Source organism: Chaetura pelagica, unplaced genomic scaffold, assembly GCF_000747805.2.
Source record: "Chaetura pelagica isolate M959 unplaced genomic scaffold, ChaPel_1.0 scaffold775, whole genome shotgun sequence".
NCBI lineage: Eukaryota > Metazoa > Chordata > Aves > Apodiformes > Apodidae > Chaetura > Chaetura pelagica.
The window spans coordinates 47,753-59,293 of NW_009953204.1; the positions used below are offsets into that span (position 1 = coordinate 47,753).

The following is an 11,541-nucleotide window of genomic DNA, read 5'->3' on the forward strand; positions in this document are numbered from 1 at the left end:
ATTCCTGCTTTTCCAAGAAGGTAAGTACAACCCATGGACACACAGAGCTCATTTGTGTTCCACACCACAGTAACTTCTCTTAGAGATAGAAAGGGGGAATGCTCCTTTTTTCCATGTTACACGTTTCCAAATCCCTGCCTCTGCCTGTAACCCTGTTACAAGACCCTCAGGATCCAGGTGGACACTCAGGGTCTGTGTCCCAGCTTGTGGCAGGTTTCTCAGGGAAATGCTGGGAGCCTCATAGTGCACCCAGTGTACTGCAAATTGACAATTAGATGGGAACAAGTGAGCTATGGATGAGCAGAAGTACCTCACCTAGGAATACTGAAAACATCAGACCAACCAAGCAGTTACATTTTTTTCTTTCCTTAGTCCTAAAAGAAAAATATCATCTCAAAGGTTACTGTTTTTGACTACTAAATTGAATAAACTATCAGTGCAATAACCATGGCACAACTATTAACTAATAATTAAATGAGACCAGGAGCAAATGCCTTGTTCTATCTAACAAGGAAGGCTGGGGCACTCCCAGCTGCTTCTTTTACTGGACACACTGAGCTCTTAACACTGCTGGAATGTTCCTGAGCCTGCTGAGCTGCTGCTGTATTTGTGGTGAACTTGAATGGTTGGCTTCACTGATCATTAGAGAGGGCAAGACCACTTGGTATTCTCTCCTGTCCTCACCTCAGAGAGACAGTAACAAGTAAAGAGATCTTAAAGCGATAAGGGAACACTGTACTTACAGAATTTGACCTCTACCTAACACAGGCTGGAATTTTTTTTCTAGAGATTGAGCACCAAGACTGAAGTGTGAAAGAACATCCTTTGAAAGATGCTCATTCTTGATAGATTTTCAATGTCAGAGAAGCTGCTGTACCTTACACACAGCCATGCAAGGATTAATCACCCTCTCTGCTGACACTTTCCTTCACTTCGAATTGTCTGGTTTCTAGCTCCCAATTCCTTCCTTCCCCAATAGTTTAATTGCACTTATGCTCTGAGAAACATCTTCTTCAAACAGGAGAACATGGACCACTCTCAATGAAACCCAAGAGGTACAGCACTGCAAACCCTGGTGAAGAATACTTTTGTTTTCTCTCCATAAATACAGGGCATTTAATTTCTCTTAGGCAGACAGATGAACTCCAGATACAGGGCTGTAAAATGAAAAATGAGTTAGTGTGTAGTTTCAAAGAAAGGAGAAAGAATTTTAGTGGGATAAGTTTAGTCCAGCAGAGTCAGCATCCCTATAATGAGTCAAAGTGTCAGTAGCTGAAGAGAAAAGGTTGTCATCAGAAGGTTAGAGATGACACTCATGCTCACAGAACATGCATCCTCCCTACAGGATGGGGGCTGAAAGGCAAAAGTGCATTACAGAGGAGAGCTGCATGCCAGGGGATCTGCCATGTGCACTGAGCTGACTGGACAATTGCAGAAATCTGCCTGTTCCACCCATAAAACATGGGATCCTCAAAGAATTCTCTCTGATTATAGCTGGAGCCTTCTTCTCTGCTCCCATCAAATCTGTTCCTTGTGCCCAGCTCTGAAAAGCAGCTTCAATTGGTTACCAGACAACTGCAGCACTTGAGACTGAGCTTAAATCCTTGCCCAGCTGGCATCAAAGATCCTGCACAATTAGCACTAGGGGGTAATTCCTGCAACACATGAACAAGGAAGCAGCTGATTTCTGCAATCTTTGACCATCATGTAAATAGGACTAGATTGTGGTGTCACAGCTGGGCACAAACATCAGCCACACCTATGGAAACACTCCAGGAATGGTAAAAATACACGGGTGAGAAAGAATAGGCAGGGAGGCTTCAGAATGCACACGAGAGAAGCAAACACCAACAATCAAAATAAAGGAACAAAAACAGAAGAACATGCAAAAACAAGACAACCAAGTCTTCAATCCTCCTGGATTTCAATCAGAGAGGGAAGAGACCAGGAGAAGAGGGGCTGCTCCCATGCAGGCAGTCATGTGGGAAGATTACTGGTGTTAGTTCTGTTTTCCTGGCAAAGCCCAGCCTAGATCCTTCCCTGGTGCTGCTCCAAGGCAGGGAGGTAATTTCAGAATTCATTGATTGAAAAGAGCCAATCGCTTCCTGGTTTTCAAAATCATTTGTTTAGCTGAGGAAGCAGAAAAGAAGGAGTTTCCCTCCCTCTTCACCTTTAGATGATGCACAGACTATTAACAGAAGTTGTAAAAAATCAGCAATGCAGAAATTGTTTTCACTGTCACAGACACCCTTTACTTGGAGACTGATTTCATCTCCGTGAGCTGCACGGGTCAATCATTTGCTTCTTGATTTCATGGAGAGCACCAGCTCCTGTAACTGCTGCTAATGAGGAGGTCAGATTAAATCCCTTGCCAGGCTCTGGGGTCCTGTGGGAGAGGAACGAGGTGCTCTGGCAAGAAAGGTGCATAGTAGTTCTGATGTGAGGTGGGCAAGTCCCCATCGTGTGCTCTGTGTGTACCTAGAGATAGTATTTTATACAAACATAAGTTCTGACTGTAGATACGTGTAAGTTTTACTCATGATAGAAACATTTCCTCCTTGAATCATAATGTGAGGTTCATCAATAACTAAATATCAGAGATAGGGAATTGTGGATCCTTTTGGTAGACAACTCAGTGTGCAGAGTGTGCATGTCTGTATAGGTAGGCAGATCTACTTAAATGTAGCCTGGAGAGGGTCAGAATGTTGCTATAGCAACAGGAGACATGGTGGTCATGTTACCTGAGCATCTTGCCCAGACCCTCCATCACCTGGCAGGCTGTGCCTGGGACACTGCTGCCCTGCAAGGCAAAAGGATTTTTGCCACTGGCATTAATACCAGGGGGAGTTTTGGAATCTTCCTGAGATGGTGCCTGTTGGATTCTGCTACTGAAAGAAGCAAATGACTGGGCCAGGTGATTTTTGTCTTGGTGTTTTGGTTGTTTTTTTCCCCTCCAACTTTTCCAGACTCAGTGTAGAAGACTGAAGTTCTTCCCATGCAGAGGCTGGTGAGCGACTTCTCCAATGGGGCTGTAAAAGGATTTTGGAGCGACGGAATTTGGAGATCCCTGGTCACGGACCAGAGGGGAATCCTTACCCCCAAATCTAGGCAACCAATCAGAACAAAGTGTTTTACCTTCTGTTCCCCAGCGTGGACGACATCGTCAGCACCATGCAAGCCACATGACAAAGCCACATGATACGCACGGACATGATTGGTTGAAAGGAAAGTGGAGGAGGTCACATGGAAAATACAAAAAAATTAAAAAACTGATGTAAACAATGGGCAAGGGAAAAAAATCAATAGCAGAATTACAGAGTAAATAAAACAGAAACAAAATTAAATCAGGCAGTACATCTCAGAAACACCGGGGAGACGGAAAAACCACCTGGGAAGAGAAGAACATTAAGGCACGGGAAGCGCGGCACGACGACCTGGGGAGTGTTAGGCACTGCTGCAGCACTGCTGAGTAATAGCAGGGCAGGGAGGAACAAGCATGGCTGCAGAGTGTGTGCCAGAGCTCGGACAGCTGAGGGGATCCACAGGCTGTTGGGAAGGAAAAGGGAAGACGTTGTTATTCAGGAACAGCCCAGGTGAAATGGTCGGGTTTGAGTCCCGGTAGCTGCTGTCCCATGGGTGTCTCCTTCCCTCTGCAGAAACAAATGGCTTCTTAAACACCAACTGAAAAAGAGACCAACCTGTGACGTGCTTACATTTCCAAGGATGGAGCTTTTGACCAAGGAGCTGCAAAACCAAGACCTTGGTCAGGCTGCACAAGCTCCATCCAACACACTCAGTCCGAGGATTCAAGGAAGGGCACCATGTACAGTGAGTTACTCTGGAGATCCCACGTGTAAGAGGGGATTTCAGTCAACAAGGAGAGGAATGAAGTGCTCTGCACTGGAAATTAATTGCAGAGATAGCAGAAGGAAGGCAGCTGCTGCTGACTGAGATGAAAGTGTGCAGATTGTGTGACAGTGGAAGGGGGAAAAACCCAGCTGTTGGACTGGAGGATGCCTGTAACTCCATGCTTTGTTTCCCTTCCTAAATTACTATCTCCTTTATAACTTGCATTTTTCATCATCATTCCTCTGTCTCATCTTAATGAGGCTAATTCACAGTGCCCTGATGCTTTCCTGTTATTTTGGTGTAAAGAGAATGAATCTCTTAATCTTTGGGGTGCTTATATCCAACAAGACTCAGGGCATCCTGTGACTGGGGAAAAACTGAGCGTACAAAAGGTAAAATGGATTTATTACATCTCAGATGAAAAAAACCCCACTTTTTAAAATGACCTCAGATGTTGCTAGGAAAAACAGATTCCACAGTGGAGGGAGCTGCAAGAAAAACTTCATTAGTGCCACTGATACAGAACTATTTATCCAGGCAACCTAAGAGGATTAAATCAAGAGAGAGAGGTGCCTAAACCCCTGAGATGACTACAGACATCTCCCGTATGTTACCCATCACATAAAGTCAAAAACTCTCTGAAGTCAGTGAAGAAACCCTCTTCAGCCTCATTAGGTTTCAATTAGATCCTTTGTTCATTTTCCTGCCTCCACGAGGCCACTCAGCAGCTCTCAGTGTCTAATTGCTCTTGGTTTCATTCATTGAACCACCGAGGTTAAATGAGGGTAAGACACAGGATCATTCAGCAGCAGCATCAATAATGAAATGATGCAAAGTTATAAAAGCATCTGCCTTGTGCCAGTGTCCTTTCATGCTGGTGAATACAGCAGATTCATCTGCTGCAGAACCACTTAGCATACAAATGTGTTGATTATTTGCATAAATTGGCTACGTACAACAAATGACAATGGGGCAGTGAGAGGTCAGATCTGCTGCTGCTCAGGATCAGAGCCTGAACTTCAGCAGAGGTGAAAATGGAAACTTTCACCCTTAAAAATACCCCCAAACAACACAGAGTCCTCCCCTGCCCCCCAAAGCAAACAAAATCTAAAAATGTGGGAAATGTTTCTCATGAACTTGCTCTCAGCATCTTCTCTGGGTACCAGACCCATTGTTTTTAAGGATCAAAGAACATTCTGCAAAACAGTAACACAACGTTTGCTCTCACAAGTGAAGCTGCCTCCTGGCCCCACATGAGAACATCCATAATGGAGTGGAGCCTCCTAAGAAATAATAGCATTAAAATTAAATAATAAAAATAGAATTAAAGATTATTGCTAGACCTGCTGCTTGCCAACTCTCCCCTGCCCTTTGCCCTCTCCACACCACCCTCCAAGTCTGATTTGCATTTCAAGTTCTCTCCAGCAATGCAGAACCACTGTCACTTCAGATGCCTCAGGCTTGGCACATGGTACCCATGAGAAATGCTGCAGGACTGACAGTGTGTGCTGTGGTCACTGGCAGGTAAGAGGACATTCCATGCAGTGTGTCAGACCATGGCATGTGCAAGTTATAAATGCAGTAATAAGGGCTTTTTAAAATTCCTTTGGCAGTTCTAGACTAGCCATCCTATTCTCTCCTTCTGACCCAAACCCAAAAATCATCTCACACTTCATGCTGTTAGTATGTTCTATTTAGAAGTGATGAAACATTCCTAACCCACTGCCATAACCACGCAGGGCTTGAAGATCCAGACCACATTCCCATAAAACCACACACATTTTATCCTCTCCAATCAAAAGCATTTGGCTCTGCAGAGATGATCAGCTGTTCAAAGCACACATATGCACCGTGTCAACCTATGTCTTCCCTAAGGGCTTTTCTTCCTCTTCCAGAACCCTGCTGCAAACATTTTCTTGGCTGTCATACTGGCTATAAACCTCCCACAAGTAGGGATTAAAGTAACACAGTTGGTACCTCTACTCAGGATCAGAAAGGTGTGTCCCTGAACACTACCAGCTTGTCTCAACCAGGTATTTCAGAACAGTTCTTTTATGTACAATCAATAATGCAAGTCAGAGCTATTTTTCCCTTAGACCACTCAGATCCAGCATGGAAGCACCTGCTTCCCTGACTAAGTCTCCCTAGGAATGGCTACCTCACCAACAAGGTTCTGAGCAAGAACTAAGGGAATCCAAATCCAATTCCCATTTCAGATCTGGACTTCCTATCAAGTCTGAGACCCTCTTCACTGCAGGCAGGGCACCAGTGGGGAGATGGGACAATGCTCCTCTCTCCTGGAAGATATTCTGCCTCCTCATTTGCATATTATTTTAACATCCATACTTGCAAGATCAGCTGTATCTTCATAAATTCAGAGATAACAGAGCAAGGCAGGGTAGCAAAAATATTATTTAGTCCATGTCTCTTTAGTGAAGGCAGCTTTAATTTTAAAACCACTAAAGGAAGACCTGAAAGGTAAACACTCCTTCTGGAAATTTTAACTTTTTTTCCCCCCTCTTTCTCCACCTCCATGTTTCTGCTAAGTCTTGCATTTCCATTTTGTACTGCATGCTTGGTAGGGCAACAGAAAAAGAAGGCTGAGTGGTACCATGCTGGGGTCTTAACAAGTACGTGCTCACACAACGCATGAATGCCAGGCTGCTGGTTAAGAGCTGGTTAAGAGAAATCCAAGTAATGCAGGATAGCTCTTGAGTTCCCTTGCCAGAAGGGCTGCAGCACAACAAACAGCACTCTGGACCAAAGGGGAGCAGCTCCCATCTACTCACTTGGTGGCTCTGAGCTTTCAGATTCAGGGAGAGGCTGAGTTGCTATGGAAACATGAAGGATAGATAGGACATGTGAAGGTGAAGCACACCATGTAAGTAAGTGATAAGAGGCAGGGGGCATAGGAAGGAAAGAAAGCAGGTATAGAGAGGAGAGAATGAGACTGAATCCATATGGCAGATGTGTATTGCCTGAAGAGGCAGCAAGAACTGTGCTGAGCTGCTGCTGTTTTCCAGCCCCTCTCTGTAGGGGGCTGTGCTGGGGGAGCCTCCACTGCATGTCCCCACTGGTACATCCTCATCCTGAAGGGTTTTGAAGCTCTGAATCTAGTTTCAGAGACAGCCACAGCATTTTTGCCTACTTGTGCCCCAGGTTCACGTGGTGCTAAGCCCATGGAGTACTGGGAGGCCCTCTGGAGCAGCACACCAGGGTGCTTTTGCCCAGCTATAGAAGACAAAGGAGCAAGATGTAACACCCTTGAGAATTAAGGCAGTTTTGAGAGGAGGTGACAGACTGAAACCCCTTGGGAATAAGAGCAAGGGCAGCACAAGCACTCACACTCATTACAGGGATTACCAGGAGAGAAAGCCAAAGAACATCTCATCTTCCAAAAGTCATGGGAAGGATGCAGCATGAGACACAGGAGCTGTGAGGGCTTTCTCTACTAGTCTATATAATGGCTTTAAAAAGACTGTCATGTCTTCATGAATTCCTTTCCTGTCAGGGTGCTATCAGAGCTGCTGGTGTGCAGGGCAAACAGAACGACCCTCGTGCCACTTGCAGCCTAAATCTGACTCTGCACATTTAAAAAAAAAAGATTAAGCAGGATACAAGGACACGAGTTTTCTTCCACTGCTCCAGGAGGTGTCTTAGTAACAGGCTCAGGGAAGCATAAGCCATTGCCTACTGATCTCTTGAGTATCTTCTGCTCTATTTAGCTGAGAAACTAAACTCTTTTATTTGCTGTGCTAGTTGGTTTCAGAGAATTTAGTTCCCTCTGCAAAAGGTGTGCATGTCCTGCCAAGACATCTCCAGGAACGGAACACAAACTGACCAGAAACCTGGCTGGCAGTGACAACAACCAGCCTTCCCATGGCAGTTTCACCCTGCACCTTTCTGGATCTCTCTCCTTCCCTGGGTTCCTCCACCTGGGAGCTGACTGGGACTTTTCTCTGTCCTGAAAATCGAACTTAGGCTTCTCTGTAGTTTCTCTCCTGATGATTCAGTTTTCACTTGGGGGGAAAAAATTATATGTAGAGAGCAAAGAAGGCAAGCACCCTGGGGTGTAAGGCAGAGAGCAGCACACTGGGTGAGATGCATGCAGAGCCAAGTGGCACACGACAGCAGCCTCTTCTGCCATACTCACGCTCTGCTAAACGGGAGGTGGGTGCAGCAGCACTGGCTGAAGAAAGAGAAAGGAAGGTGAGGGGGGGACTTGGTTCCTCTGAAATGCTGCCAGACAACAGAAAATCAACCAAACTGCTCAGGTTCTGTCAGAGGAGGTCTCTCTGGATGCAGAGCCCAAGCAAAGGAGAGCACTTTGCCAGATCTTGGATCCCTCAAGTTCCTGCTTTAAACCAGTTTTCTCCCAACACCGGATCACTGAGGACCCTGCTCACCAGTGCTTCCAGTTCAAACCAGTGCTATTTAAGGCCAACAGAGGTGCTGGCCAGCACTGTGTGTATGGCTGCAAAACACAGCCTACAGGACCACTGTTTTGGTGAAGCCCACTGACAACTGCTCTATTGCCAGCTTAGGACCTGAGAGAATTTGGGGAGTATTTTAGTATTGTTTTGGGTTTTTTGATATTTTGATGTCAAAACATAACACCTCACACCCCCACACACTCTCATGGTTTAACACACATTTAATAGCAAGAAACAGCTGGGGTTCAAAAAGAAACTGTGCACAAGGTCTGTGTGCAGCCTTTGTTTGTCTTCAGATTTGCAAGGAAAAGGAAATGCAGAAAACCAGCAAATTGTTGGGCTGAAAACTCCAAACCCAGGTCAAGCTGGGCAGATACCCCACCCCAGCCCCACAGTTCTCACCTGTGCTGGTACAGAACATAATTGTCAGTAATTACTTGGGTCTTTATGTGCCTCTGAGATAGAAAAACTACTTTTGCTTCTTGGGAAAATTTAAATAAAAATTAATCAATCAAACTAACTACAGATAAACCCCAGCAGGCATTAAAAATGGCCTAAGTTTTTATATTCAAGTAGGAATTGTAATTAATAGGGAAGGAAACAAGTTGCTTTGGCTATTCTGAAAACACAGCCTTGGCTGGTGTCAAAACACAGGTTTTATGTTCTTTCCTGTAAAATTGCTGAAACAGAAAGAAAAGAGACCCCAATGCTCAGAAGGATCCCAACTGCAAGGCATGAATGTGCTTGAAAGAGCATCAGCAGAATTTTATCTGTAAGTGAAAAAAAGCTGTAGCCCACAGAGAAGGAAAAAAGCAATGGAACTTACCCTACAAGGGGTGAGGGACTACAAACTGATTGATTGCCAACTGCTACATTGAGAAAAACAACAACAAACACCTCTACAAGAGTGATTTAATGACCTTCAAAGCCACGTACCTGTCCCCAAGTGATGAACACGAGGCTTTGCAGACAGATCTGGCGAAGTGGCTGAAACAAAGCTTTTAATGGTCTTTTTCCTCTCTTCTTAATGGGATCTTTTCCCTTTTCCTGTGGTACTGATCTGTACAGAGACTGAAGCCCCAAGCCCTTCTCTCCCTCACCTATCCCTGGCTACACCAGATCATTGCTGACAGTTACAGTATTGACCACAATGAACTTCACCCAAGGGATAAATCACTTCACTGACATTAACAGGCTCCAAGCAATTTTAGGCAACAGGTTGAACATACTCTCTGGAAACTCCTATCCCAGTTACTCTTGGTAACTCCTGCAATTTCTGTCTGTCCATCTGTCCATTCTTTCATCCCTCTTGACTAAACAATCTATTCATCCCCTTATTCTAAGGGCAAAGTTTTGTGTAATACAATCTTTAAGTAAAAATAGCACTAACTTGATTCAAATCCTGTAACTGAGGTAAAATTAAAATAAGTATTTTATTTTTTTTTACTTCAGCTTCAAAAATCTCAAAGAATGCAGCAGCAGCTTCAGCAAGCTTGCCCATGCAGTCTGGGGAACAACAGATTACCACCAAACCCATACTTTAATAAATAGAATCATGCTGTCTTAGGTAAAGATTTTAGCTGCCAATTTAACTCCAATTTGAAAGGCAGAAAGCTCTGGAGCACACAAGGTTTCACAGAACCCAACTGACAAACATACCCATCAAATCTTTAACTCATTTTGCATTGGGAAGGGGGAAACATGCATTTTTTTATTTAGTAAGAGGCTGAGTATACAATCTACACAAGTGCTGGAAGACTCTGCCAAGACCACTAATAGTGAAAAGTATTAGTCACAACAGGAAAAAAAGTATGTTGGTTTTTTTTTCCTTGAAGTTTTTGCTTTCAACATTAAGATACTAAAAATGCTGTAGTTTTTGGTTGGCTCTTAATTGATCTAAACCAGATTTGCAATTTAGCAAAAAACTTTCTCCTGTTTTCTTATTATTTTTTTTCTGAATTATCTACATTTCATCAAAATCTGAAAATGTGTAATCAATTCATAAGCATGAAGCCTTCCACTACTCCACTCTGTAATCAACAAGCTATTATTATTAGACAATCACTACATTAAACACTGGAGTTGCATGCTTGACAATAAAGACAAGGTTGTTAACCCCTAAGTCTTTTCTAAAGAGAACAATTCTACCCATGGTAGGAGGACTATTCTAGTGTCAGTCTTGTTAGGAAACAGACAGTACCAGTTCCTTCATTTCTAAAGACCCTGAGAGGAAAAAGGTAGTAGATTAAAAGCTAATGTTATGTGTGTTAGAGGAACACTCTGGGAACATAAACAGAGAGTGAAAGAAATGCAGAGAGGCACTTACGTGACTGAGGGATGGCTGCAGTTTTTCCATGGATGGAACACAGACACAAAGAAAAGACAGAGATAGACAAGAAAAATAAAATGTAGAAGAGGTGAGAAGAGAAGATAGAGAACATGGAGCTGGAAAATCAAAATACCACCAGGTGTCTCAAATGCAACTCTAGGGAGTGAGGCAGGTTATGGGAGTTTTATCACCATGGACCCAGCCGTGAGGACTGGCTCACTGCAGGGGGCCTGGGATCTCCAAGCAACAAGGCACGTGTGCTGGCTCATTCTGCAGCAGTTCTGGTGAGGCAGAAGTTGGCAGACAAAAATCAAAACCATGCACAGCTCACGAGGCCTCCAAGCATGCACACACGTGGGCTGGGACATTGCTGGCTCTGAACTCAGAAGGTCCTGCATGGTGGTTTCAGAAGAGCTATGAAACAGGTACACAGGATGGGTGAGATGCTGGGAAGAAGAACAGGCTGCAGATCTAGAGGCAAGGGGAATGGGGAAAAATAATCCCAGGGGCTCTGGGCAGGTCAGTATTGATCCTAAGGCTGGGATGAGCAGTGTACAAGGAGCACCTCTCCCCTGGCTGCTCTTGTCACCTCTCCCCTACCCACTAGACACTTGCAGTTTTTTTCTCTCTCCTTCTTGTCTTGAACAACTCTCTGGGTTTTAATTCTTGCCAATTTGGTCTTGGTTGAAATGGGAGGGAAAGCATTAGGTCACTGCAGAGTATCCTGCCGTGGGGGTAGAAGATTATCCAGGTAATGTGGAAACCACCTTCTGTGCTGCACAGGCACCTTAAAGAACTCATCTGCAGGACAGAGAAATCCCTCTCCCTCCCTCATGGCCACTCCTGGGCTGAACCTCCTAAGCTCTGATTTGCAAAAAACCCTGCCTTGCAACCATGACATGACACTCTCTGTGACCCATGCCCTGCTGA

The 11,541-nt window shown here is 44.5% G+C and overlaps 1 protein-coding gene across 1 annotated transcript in view; it reads right to left on the minus strand.

Annotated features, from left to right (window-relative positions):
- Positions 1–11,541, minus strand: part of NCAM1 (neural cell adhesion molecule 1) — a 45,805-nt gene that overhangs the window by 14,590 nt on the left and 19,674 nt on the right. The gene's annotated exons all lie outside the window — the stretch shown is intronic.